Raw genomic sequence first — 11,164 nt, 5'->3', positions numbered from 1 at the left:
AATCATGTATGCTGCTGCTATTCTGCAGACTTAAACGTCCCTGTCTGACATCTCTGAAAAGAGCAGTGGTTCTCCCAACACAGCATTCGAGCTCTGAGAAAGGACAGACTGCCTCCTCAAGTGGGTCCATGACACCCGTGTAGCCTAACAGGGAGACATCTCCCAGTAGGGGCCGACAGACACCTCATATAGGCAGGTGCCCCTCTGGGACGAAGCTTCCGGAGGAAGGATCAGGAAGCAATATTTGCTGTTCTGCAGCCTCTGCTGGTGATACCCAGGCAAACAGGGTCTGGAGTGGACCTCCAGCAAACTCCAACAGACCTGCAGCTGAGAGACCTGACTGTTAGAAGGAAAACTAACAAAGAGAAAGGAATAGCATCAACATCAACAAAAAGGACATCTACACCAAAACCCCATCTGTAGGTCACCAACGTCAAAGACCAAAGGTAGATAAAACCACAAAGATGGGGAGAAACCAGAGCAGAAAAGCTGAAAATTCTAAAAATCATAGTGCCTCTTCTCCTTCAAAGGATCGTAGCTTCTCGACAGCAACGGAACAAAGCTGGATGCAGAAAGACTTTGATGAGTTGACAGAAGTAGGCTTCAGAAGGTCGGTAAAAACAAACTTCTCCAAGCTAAAGGAGCATGTTCGAACCCATCGCAAGGAAGCTAAAAACTTTGAAAAAAGATTAGACGAAAGGCTAACTAGAATAAACAGTGTAGGGAAAACCATAAATGACCTGATGGAGCTGAAAACCATGGCACGAGAACTTCATGACACATGCACAAGTTTCAATAGCCGATTTGATCAAGTGGAAGAAAGGTTATCAGTGACTGAAGATCAAATTAGTGAAATAAAGTGAGAAGACAAGGTTAGAGAAAAAAGAGTAAAAAGAAATGAACAAAGTCTTCAAGAAATAAGAGACTATGTGATAAGACCAAATCTACGTTTGATTGGTGCACATGAAAGTGATGGGGAGAATGGAACCAAGTTGGAAAACACTCTGCAGGATATTATCCAGGAGAAATTCCCCAACCTAGCAAGGCAGGCCAACATTCAAATTCAGGAAATACGGAGACCACCACAAAGATACTCCTCGAGAAGAGCGACCCCAAGACACATAATTGTCAGATTCACCAAGGTTGAAATGAAGGAAAAAATGTTAAGGGCAGCCAGAGAGAAAGGTCGAGTTACCCACAAAGGGAAGCCCATCAGACTACAGTGGATCTTTCAGCAGAAACCATGCAAGCCAGAAGAGAGTTGGGGCCAATATTCAACATTCTTAAAGAAAAGAATTTTCAACCCAGAATTTCATATCCAGCCAAACTAAGCTTCATAAGTGAAGGAGAAATAAAATCCTTTACAGATAAGCAAATGCTGAGAGATTTTGTCACCACCAGGCCTGCCTTACAAGAGTTCCTGAAGGAAGCCCTAAACATGGAAAGAAACAACCGGTACCAGGTACTTCAAAAACATGCCAAATTGTAAAGACCATCAATGCTATGAAGAAACTGCATCAATTAACGGGCAAAATAACCAGCTAACATCATAATGTCAGGAACAAATTCACACGTAACAATATTAACCTTAAATGTAAATGGGCTAAATGCCCCAATTAAAAGATACAGACTGGCAAATTGAATAAAGATTCAAGACCCATCAGTGTGCTTTATTCAGGTGACACATCTCACGTGCAAAGACACACATAGGCTCAAATTAAAGGGATGGAGGAAGATCTACCAAGCAAATGGAAAGAAAAAAAAAGCAGGGTTTGCAATCCTAGTCTCTGATAAAACGGATGTTAAACCAACAAAGATCAAAAGAGACAAAGAAGGCCATTACATAATGGTAAAGGGATCAATTCAACAAGAAGAGCTAACTATCCTAAATATATATGCACCCAACACAGGAGCACCCAGATTCATAAAGCAAGTTCTTAGAGAACTACAAAGAGACTTAGACTCCCACACAATAATAATGTGAGGTTTTAACACCCCACTGTCAATATTAGACAGATCAAGAAGACAGAAGGTTAACAAGGATATCCAGGACTTGAACTCAGCTCTACACCAAGCAGACCTAATAGACATCTATAGTACTCTCCACCCCAAATCAACAGAATATACATTCTTCTCAGCACCATATCACACTTATTCTAAAATTGACACATAATTGGAAGTAAGCACTCCTCAGCAAATGAAAAAGAACAGAAATCACAACAGACTGTCTTTCAGATCATAGTGCAATCAAATTAGAACTCAGGATTAAGAAACTCACTCAAAACTGCACAACTACAGGGAAACTGAACAGCCCTCTCCTGAATGACTACTGGGTACATAATGAAATGAAGGCACAAATAAAGACGTTCTTTGAAACCAATGAGAAAAAAGACATAACACACCAGAATCTCTGGGACACATTTAAAGTAGTGTGTAGAGGGAAATTTATAGCACTAAATACCCACAAGAGAAAGCAGGAAAAATCTAAAATCAACACCTTAACATCACAATTAAAAGAACTAGAGAAGCAAGAGCAAACAAATTCAAAAGCTAGCAGAAGGCAAGAAACAACTAAGATCAGAGCAGAACTGTAGGAGATAAACATACAAAAAACACCTCAAAAAAATCAATAAATCCAGGAGCTGGTTTTTCGAAAAGATAAAATTGATAGACTGCTAGCAAGACTAATAAAGAAGAGAGAAGAATCAAATAGACACAATAAAAAATGATAAAGGGGATACCACCACCGATCCCACAGAAATACAAACTACCATCAGAGAATACTATAAACACCTCTACGCAAATAGACTAGAAAATCTAGAAGAAATGGATAAATTCCTCGACACATACACCCTCCCAAGACTAAACCAGGAAGAAGTTGAATCTCTGAATAGACCAATAACAGGCTCGGAAATTGAGGCAATAATTAGTAGCCTACCAACCAAAAAGAGTCCAGGACCAGACTGATTCACAGCCAAATTCTACCAGAGGTACAAAAAGGAGCTGGTCCCATTCCTACTGAAACTACTCCAATCAACAGAAAAAGAGGGAATCCTCCCTAACTCATTTTATGAAGCCAACTTCATCCTGATTCCAAAGCCTGGCAGAGACACAACAAAAAAAGAGAATTTTAGACCAATATCCCTGATGAACATCGATGCAAAAATCCCCAATAAAATACTGGCAAACAGAATCCAGCAGCACATCAAAAAGCTTATCCACCACAAGCAGGTCAGCTTCATCCCTGGGATGCAAACCTGGTTCAACATACGCAAATCAATAAACATAATCTATCACATAAACAGAACCAAAGACAAACACCACATGATTATCTCAATAGATGTAGAAAAGGCCTTCGACAAAATTCAACAGGGCTTCATCCTAAAAACTCTCAACAAACTACGTATTGATGGAATGTATCTCAAAATAATAAGAGCTATTTATGACAAACCCACAGCCAATATCATACTGAATGGGCAAAAACTGGAAGCATTCCCTTTGAAAAATGGCACAAGACAGGGATGCCCTCTCTCACCACTCCTATTCAACATAGTGTTGGAAGTTCTGGCCAGGGCAATCAGGCAAGAGAAAGAAATAAAGGGTATTCAATTAGGAAAAGAAGAAGTCAAGTTGTCCCTGTTTGTAGATGACATGATTATATATTTAGAAAACCCTATCATCTCAGCCCAAAATCTCCCTAAGTTGATAAGCAATTTCAGCAAAGTCTCAGGATACACAAAATCACAAGCATTTCTATACACCAATAACAGACAAACAGAGAGCCAAATCATGAGTGAACTCCCATTCACAATTGCTACAAAGAGAATAAAATATCTAGGAATCCAACTTACAAGGGATGTGAAGGACCTCTTCAAGGAGAACCACAAACCACTGCTCAATGAAATAAAAGAGGACACAAACAAATGGAAGAACATTCCATGCTCATGGATAGGAAGAATCAATATTGTGAAAATGGCCAGACTGCCCAAGGTAATTTATAGATTCAATGCCATCCCCATCAAGCTACCAATGACTTTCTTCACAGAATTGGAAAAAACTACTTTAAAGTTCTTATGGAACCAAAAAAGAGGCTGCATTGCCAAGACAATCCTAAGCAAATGGAACAAAGCTGGAGGCATCACGCTATCTGACTTCAAACTATACTACAATGCTACAGTAACCAAAACTGCATGGTACTGATACCAAAACAGATATATAGACCAATGGAACAGAACAGAGGCCTCGAAGTAACACCACACATCTACAACCATCTGACCTTTGACAAAACTAACAAAAACAAGCAATGGGGAAAGGATTCCCTATTTAATAAATGGTGCTGGGAAAACTGGCTGGCCATATGTAAAAAGCTGAAACTGGATCCCTTCCTTACACCTTATACAAAAATTAATTCAAGATGGACTAAAGACTTAAATGTTAGACCTAAAACCATAAAAACCCTAGAAGAAAACCTAGGGAATACCATTCAGGACATAGGCGTGGGCAAGGACTTCATAACTAAAACACCAAAAGCAATGGCAACAAAAGCCAAACTTGGCAAATGGGATCTAATTAAACTAAAGAACTTCTGCATGGCAAAAGAAACTACCCTCAGGGTGAACAGGCAACCTACAGAATGGGAGAAAATTTTCGCAATCTACCCATCTGACAAAGGGCTAATATCCAGAATCTACAAAGATCTCAAACAAATTTACAAGAGAAAAACAACCCCATCAAAAAGTGGGCAAAGGATATGAACAGACATTTCTCAAAAGAAGACATCTATGCAGCCAACAGACACATGAAAAAATGCTCATCATCACTGGTCATCAGAGAAATGCAAATCAAAACCACAGTGAGATACCATCTCACTCCAGTTAGAATGGCAATCATTAAAAAGTCAGGAAACAACAGATGCTGGACAGGATGTGGAGAAATAGGAACACTTTTACACTGTTGGTGGAAGTGTAAGTTAGTTCAACCATTGTGGAAGACAGTGTGGAAATCCCTCAAGGATCTAGAACTAGAAATACCATTTGACCCAGCCATACCATTACTGGGTATATACCCAAGGGATTATAAATCATGCTACTATAGAGACGCAGGCATACGTATGTTTATTGTGGCACTATTCACAATAGCAAAGACTTGGAACTAACCCAAATGTCCATCAATGATAGACTAGAGTAAGAAAATGTGGCACATATACACCATGGAATACTATGCAGCCATAAAAAAGGATGAGTTCATGTCCTTTGCAGGGACATGGATGAAGCTAGAAACCATCATTCTCAGCAAACTATCACAAGGACAGAAAACCAAACACCAGATGTTCTCACTCACAGGTGGGAGCTGAACAATGAGATCACTTGGACTCAGGGTGGGAAACATCACACACTGGGGCCTGTCATGGGGTGGGGGCTGGGGAAGGTATAGCATTAGTAGAAATACCTAATGTAAATGACGAGTTGATGGGTGCAGCAAACCAACATGGCACATGTATACCTATGTACCAAACCTGCACGTTGTGCACATGTACCCTAGATCTTAAAGTATAATAATAAAACACACACACACACACACACACACACACACAATAAATAAATAAATAATTTTTAAAAGATACTAATGATCAGGGAAATGTAAAGAAAAATCACAATGTGGTACCGCCTTACTCCTGCAAGAATGGTCATAAGCAAAAAACCAAAACATAATAGACGTTGGGGTGGATGTGGTGAAAAGCAAACACTTCTACACTGCTGGTAGGAATGCAAACTAGTACAACCACTATGAAAACCAGTGTGGAGATTCCTTTAAAAACTAAAAGTAAAACTACCATTTGATCCAGGAATTCCACTACTGAGTATCTACTCAGAGAAAAAGAAATCATTATATGAAAAAGATACTTGCACATACATGTTTACAGCAGCACAATTTGCAATTGCAAAAATGTGGAACCAGCCCAAATGCCTACTTGCCCAATGCCCAAATGCCCATTTTGCCCACAAAAATGTGGAGCCTGCCCAAATACTCAATCCAATGACTGGATAAAGAAACTGTGAGATATATATATATATATATATATATATATGATGAAATACTACTCAGCCATAAAAAGGAATGAATTAATGACATTCACAGCAACTTGGATGGGATTGGAGAATATTATTCTAAATGAAGTAACTCAGGAATGGAAAACCAAACATTGTACGTTCTCACTCATAAGTGGGAGCTAAGCTATGAGGATGCAAAGGCATAAGAAGAATACAATGGACTTTGGGGACTCATGGAGAAAATGTGGGAAGGGAGTGAGGGATAAAAGCCTACAACTTGGGTTCAGTGTATACTGCTCAGGTGATGGGAGCACCAAAGTCTCACAAATCACCTCAAAGAACTTACTCATGTAACCAAATACCACCCTTTCCCAAAAAAATCTATGTAAATTTAAAAAAAAGAAAATTCTAAATTGTCTATGAAGATACTCTGCCTTCAAAGAGGCAAAACATAACTCCTTATTTCTTAAATGTGAGCTACACAAAGTGACTTCCTTCCAAAAAATACGGTACAGAAGAAAGGAGTAACTTTAGTGAAGAAACGTGACAAACACTACCCCCACCAAGTAATGAAGTCAATATGAGCAGTGATAAGTCATGTTAATAGTGTTTACCCTTGATACCAATGTACGACTTTATCTTTGTGGTCTTTCTTCCAAAAGCCCTGACCCCAATCTAAGCATGAGAAAAACAACAGACAAATGCTAATTAAGGAACATTCTACAAAACACCTGACTGGCAATTCTCAAAAGCATCAAAGTCAACAAAAATAAGGAAAGTCTGAGAAATTATGATAGCCAAGAGAACCTCAGAAAACATAACATCCAAGTGGAATGTGGGATCCTGAAAGGAATTCTGGAACATAAGAAGGAGATTAGGCAAAAATTAATGAATGATGAATAAATTATATTCTTTAGTTAATAATAGTATATCAATACTGGCTGTAACATTTCAATCGTAACAAATATGCTATACTAATGTAAAATGTTAATAATAGGGAAAACCAAGTGTGACATAAATGGGAACTCTCTGTGCTGTCTCTGCAATTTTTCTGTAAATTTTAAACTGTTCTAAACAATAAAGTTTATTAGTAAAATTCTGTATCCTCTTCTACAAAATAAAGTTTACTAATACACCAGAAACACCCTCATGGACATACCCAGAAATAATGTCAGACTGAATGTCTGGGCACTCCATGACCCAGTCAAGTTGAAGCATAAATTAGACATCATAGTTGGAGTCAACAATAATCCAGACAGCAGACCTCCACCCTCTTTGCCTCCACCCCTGGCAACTGGGAGCCCATCTACTTTTCTACGTTTTGCACAGGCAGCTCAGCTGTAGGGTCTACTCTGCTCCGTTGGCGGCCTTCCTTCCAGAGGGGAATGCTGTCAGGAACACAGCCCTACTGCAGTAATAAAAACACTTCAACATTCACTGCCTGAGCCTGTGTAAGGACCGAATGAGAGAGTGTGTGGGAACACACTGTGTATGCTGTTGAGTTCTACAGAGGTGAAAGGCTGTCATTATTCTACTATTTTCCTGTGGATTAGCAGCATTCACATTATCTTTATGTTTTCTAGGCAGAAATAAAAAAAAAATAGCATATCTGAAAAGCTAAGCTCCTGTGAATTCAAAAGAAAGGATGGCTAGGATTGCCTGCATCAAAGAAAAGAATAGCAACTCGCATTTCTGTGCTGCTCTTGGCACACAAGCCACTTTCTAATGTATTATCTCATGTGATCTTTACAAAATCTTGTACAATGGAGTGTGCTATTATTATTCTTTTGTAGATATGGAGAAAGACTGACAGAGGTTAAGTGACTGGCCCAAGATAACACAGCTAGGCGGTAACTGAATTATATTTTAACACCAGTCCTCACATTCAAAATCCATCTTCTTTTCACTGAAGCACAATCCTTCTTGTAACAGCAAACAGTAAACTCAGCCTTGGCAGCATAATGATCCGTAAAGAAAGACAAAGAAACTTTCATAACTGAAAAATAGATGTTTAGTTTTTTCATATTTAAAAGAGCATATCCAGGTGAGGGTAAGAGTAGCTGAGGAATCTAGTTTTATGTTACCCATTAACTCATATAGTCACCCTTCATCCATCCATCCAATCAGCAAATTAAAAGTCTATTCTCGGCAGAGCATTGTTACAGGTGCTGAGAATTCACATGATAACTCCCTCAAGCATCATCATTACCAATCATCACCAACAGCAACAACAATTTTATCCCAATTACTTTGGTTATGTACATGTAATGTGTGGCTAGGTGGTGTGTCATAAGACTAAGACTACAAAACATGGCCCAGATAGTGTATTCATCACCAATATGGCGCACACTCACCAAGGCAGGCAGACACTAGAAGGCAGAGTAAAGGAGATACAGTCATCTGAACAAAAGTGAAGAAATGCACAATTAATACATGAAGTCTACAAGGACAAATGTACTTTGCGAGGGTATGCTGAGAAGAAGGAACTGTGATATTTAAATTAGTAAAATTGTAAGGAAGTGCCATGAAGTGGATCCTGAGGATTTTGTTCCCAAGTAGGCAGCTTGATGAAGGCTTTTCAAGCCATAAAGGCAGGGTGATAGCTTGTATCTCTTGCTTTTCTGGTTTTTTTTTTTTTGTCTTTATTTCCAATAGGGATGAGCTCTACATTCTGCATATAGCAGATCTTGAGTAAATGCTGTTTCCCTCAATTCAGAAATATATTTGTGAAATATTTTTCAGAGAAGCTGCTTTAATTTGGAAAATAATATAAATTCCTCAGAAGGGAAAAACCACAAATGTATAAACTCTTCCCTTCCCCCTTTTCCACCTAAACAATGCTTCCTATTCTTCTTTAAGATGCAGATCCAATTTGATGTCTGTCAGGAAGACTTCTTCCCATTCTGGCAAGCGCCGCTCATAGTTGATATTTCTGCTTTGTAACCTCATGGGACACCTACCTGGGACCTGAGCACACTTCACTGTAGCCTCTGCCTTTGCTCCTCCTTCTCTGCTGTTATTGCATATGAAACTCCATGCTTCTATCTTAGGTGAACCCATACATTGTTTAAATATCCACTTACCCATTTAGCTGCAGCAATTCTCTCTGTCTCTCATTTTTATTTTCCCCTTAGTTTTAGTTTTCAACTTTAATGTAGTCTTTCTACTAGGTCATTCCCAACAGCAAACATTATTTCTTTTAAATTCAGCTTAAAAAATAAAAATAACTTAACTACACTTCTCTTAGGAGGCAGACCACAGCCAATGACAAACGAAAGCAAGCCCACTGTCTTGAGGTCAGGTTAACTCTGTAGTACAAATTGTTTTCCAAAACTCACTTTGAGAACAGACTGAAACTAGTTTTCCTCTGAAGCTACATCCCTGCTTAGCTCCTCTCCTGCTTTATCATGCTTTCCTCACTTCACCTGCTCTGAAAAGCATTTTCCCAATAAACCATTTGATTACCAATACCCACCTCTGGATGGGTACTTTGTTTTTAGGGACCCTGGCCTAAGACAACTGGTACCAAAAGTGGAGTAGTCCTAGGAGGCTCTAAGGATGGGATTTTAAAGTTGTGTCACTTGCTGGCTGAATGGCAATAAGGATCCCACTACTAGTCTTAGCTGGATTATAGATTGTCCCTGGCATATTCAAGCATTGTAATTGCTAAGACTTCTACTTTTGATGGACTAAGATGAGACACAATTGGAAGGAGGTGTACTAGCTGGTGCAGTATCTTTGACACTTGAGAGATGTAGAATAAATAATGATAAGAACTGCAACTGGTAGCTGTTTCTAAGCAGCATTGTCTTACTAAAAAGAAAAAAAAATGACAGGCTTGGATCTATTATTCAACATCTTAAAGCAGAGAGTCATAGGGTATTCTTGGGAGCATTTAAAGACTTTTATCTCCTACAGCCAGCAGGCAGACATTGCTTAAGATTAGGCACCAGACCTAATTTTAAGAATTGTAGAATTTTTAAAGAATTCTGGAATTTTAGAGAATCTTGAAGTATCAGCCTATGCATGTATACAGTGAAAAAGTCAGGGCCCTGATACAGTGTAGAACCCTAAGATTTGGGATAGGGATATCCAGGCAGACACATTTGAAGAGTCACATCCAGATTCCTTTGAACCCTCTGAACCTACAGAAGTGTCCCACTCTCTTTTTGGAAGGTAGAGAACCTCTTGCCTGAAAACTATATAGAGACCTAAAATGAAGCAGGTGCGCATGTTCTCACTCATAGGTGGGAATTGAATAATGAGAACACCTGGACACAGGGAGGGGAACGTCACACACCGGCTCCTGTTGTGGGGTGAGGGGAGGGGGGAGGGATAGCTTTAGGAGATATACCTAATGTAAATGACGAGTTAACGGGTGCAGCACACCAACATGGCACATGTATACATATGTAACAAACCTGCACGTTGTGCACATGTACCCTAGAACTTAAAGTATAATAAATAAATAAATAAATAAATAAAATGAAGCAGGTGCTTTACAATGTAATAGTTGCCTTCATCAGAATCTCTTTCCTCCTTTCCTACTGGCCACCAGACCCATAAGTAGAGACAAATCTCAGCCAGAAATGACAAGATAAGTGGCAATCCTGCTAAGTAAAGAAAGGAATGATTTACCAAAGGAGCTGTAGGACCATGTGCTAACATGTATTGTCAGGAACTCAGATTGGTGGATCCTGAGCACGCTGGACCATGTTTTCAACATGAGGCATTCCTCCATAACACAATGTTTGACATCTGGCAAGGACCTCACGTGATTGTTCTAATACATTGCTGGAGTAACTCTTGAGAACTTGGGAAACGTTATGGCCCATCTTGTAGAAAGGAGAGATGCCACAGCAGCCATGGAAAACTCTGGAGGAAGGAATCCTGAGCCTCAGAGAAGTAGGGATACCAGAATATGTCTATCATAGGAGACCAGAAAATGTACCAACTACAAATGTTCTTAAGATGGCTCATCAGTTTAGAACATAACAGTGTTTCTTCCTCATCTGAAAACTCAGATAAACCTCTGAACTTGACTTTTATCAAGAAGGAATTTTCAAATTCAAATAATCTGGACAACAAAAGCACTAACCCAGTGTTCGGCACAA

At 39.2% G+C, this 11,164-nt stretch overlaps 1 pseudogene; it reads left to right on the top strand.

The window, feature by feature from the left end:
- The first annotated feature begins 464 nt into the window (after positions 1-464).
- Positions 465-11,164, top strand: part of LOC101058284 (zinc finger E-box-binding homeobox 2-like) — a 13,121-nt pseudogene continuing 2,421 nt past the window's right edge.

Source organism: Pan troglodytes, chromosome 3, assembly GCF_028858775.2.
Source record: "Pan troglodytes isolate AG18354 chromosome 3, NHGRI_mPanTro3-v2.0_pri, whole genome shotgun sequence".
Lineage (NCBI taxonomy): Eukaryota > Metazoa > Chordata > Mammalia > Primates > Hominidae > Pan > Pan troglodytes.
The sequence above is the reverse complement of the archived record's forward strand: the minus strand, read 5'-3'. Positions and strand labels throughout refer to the sequence as shown.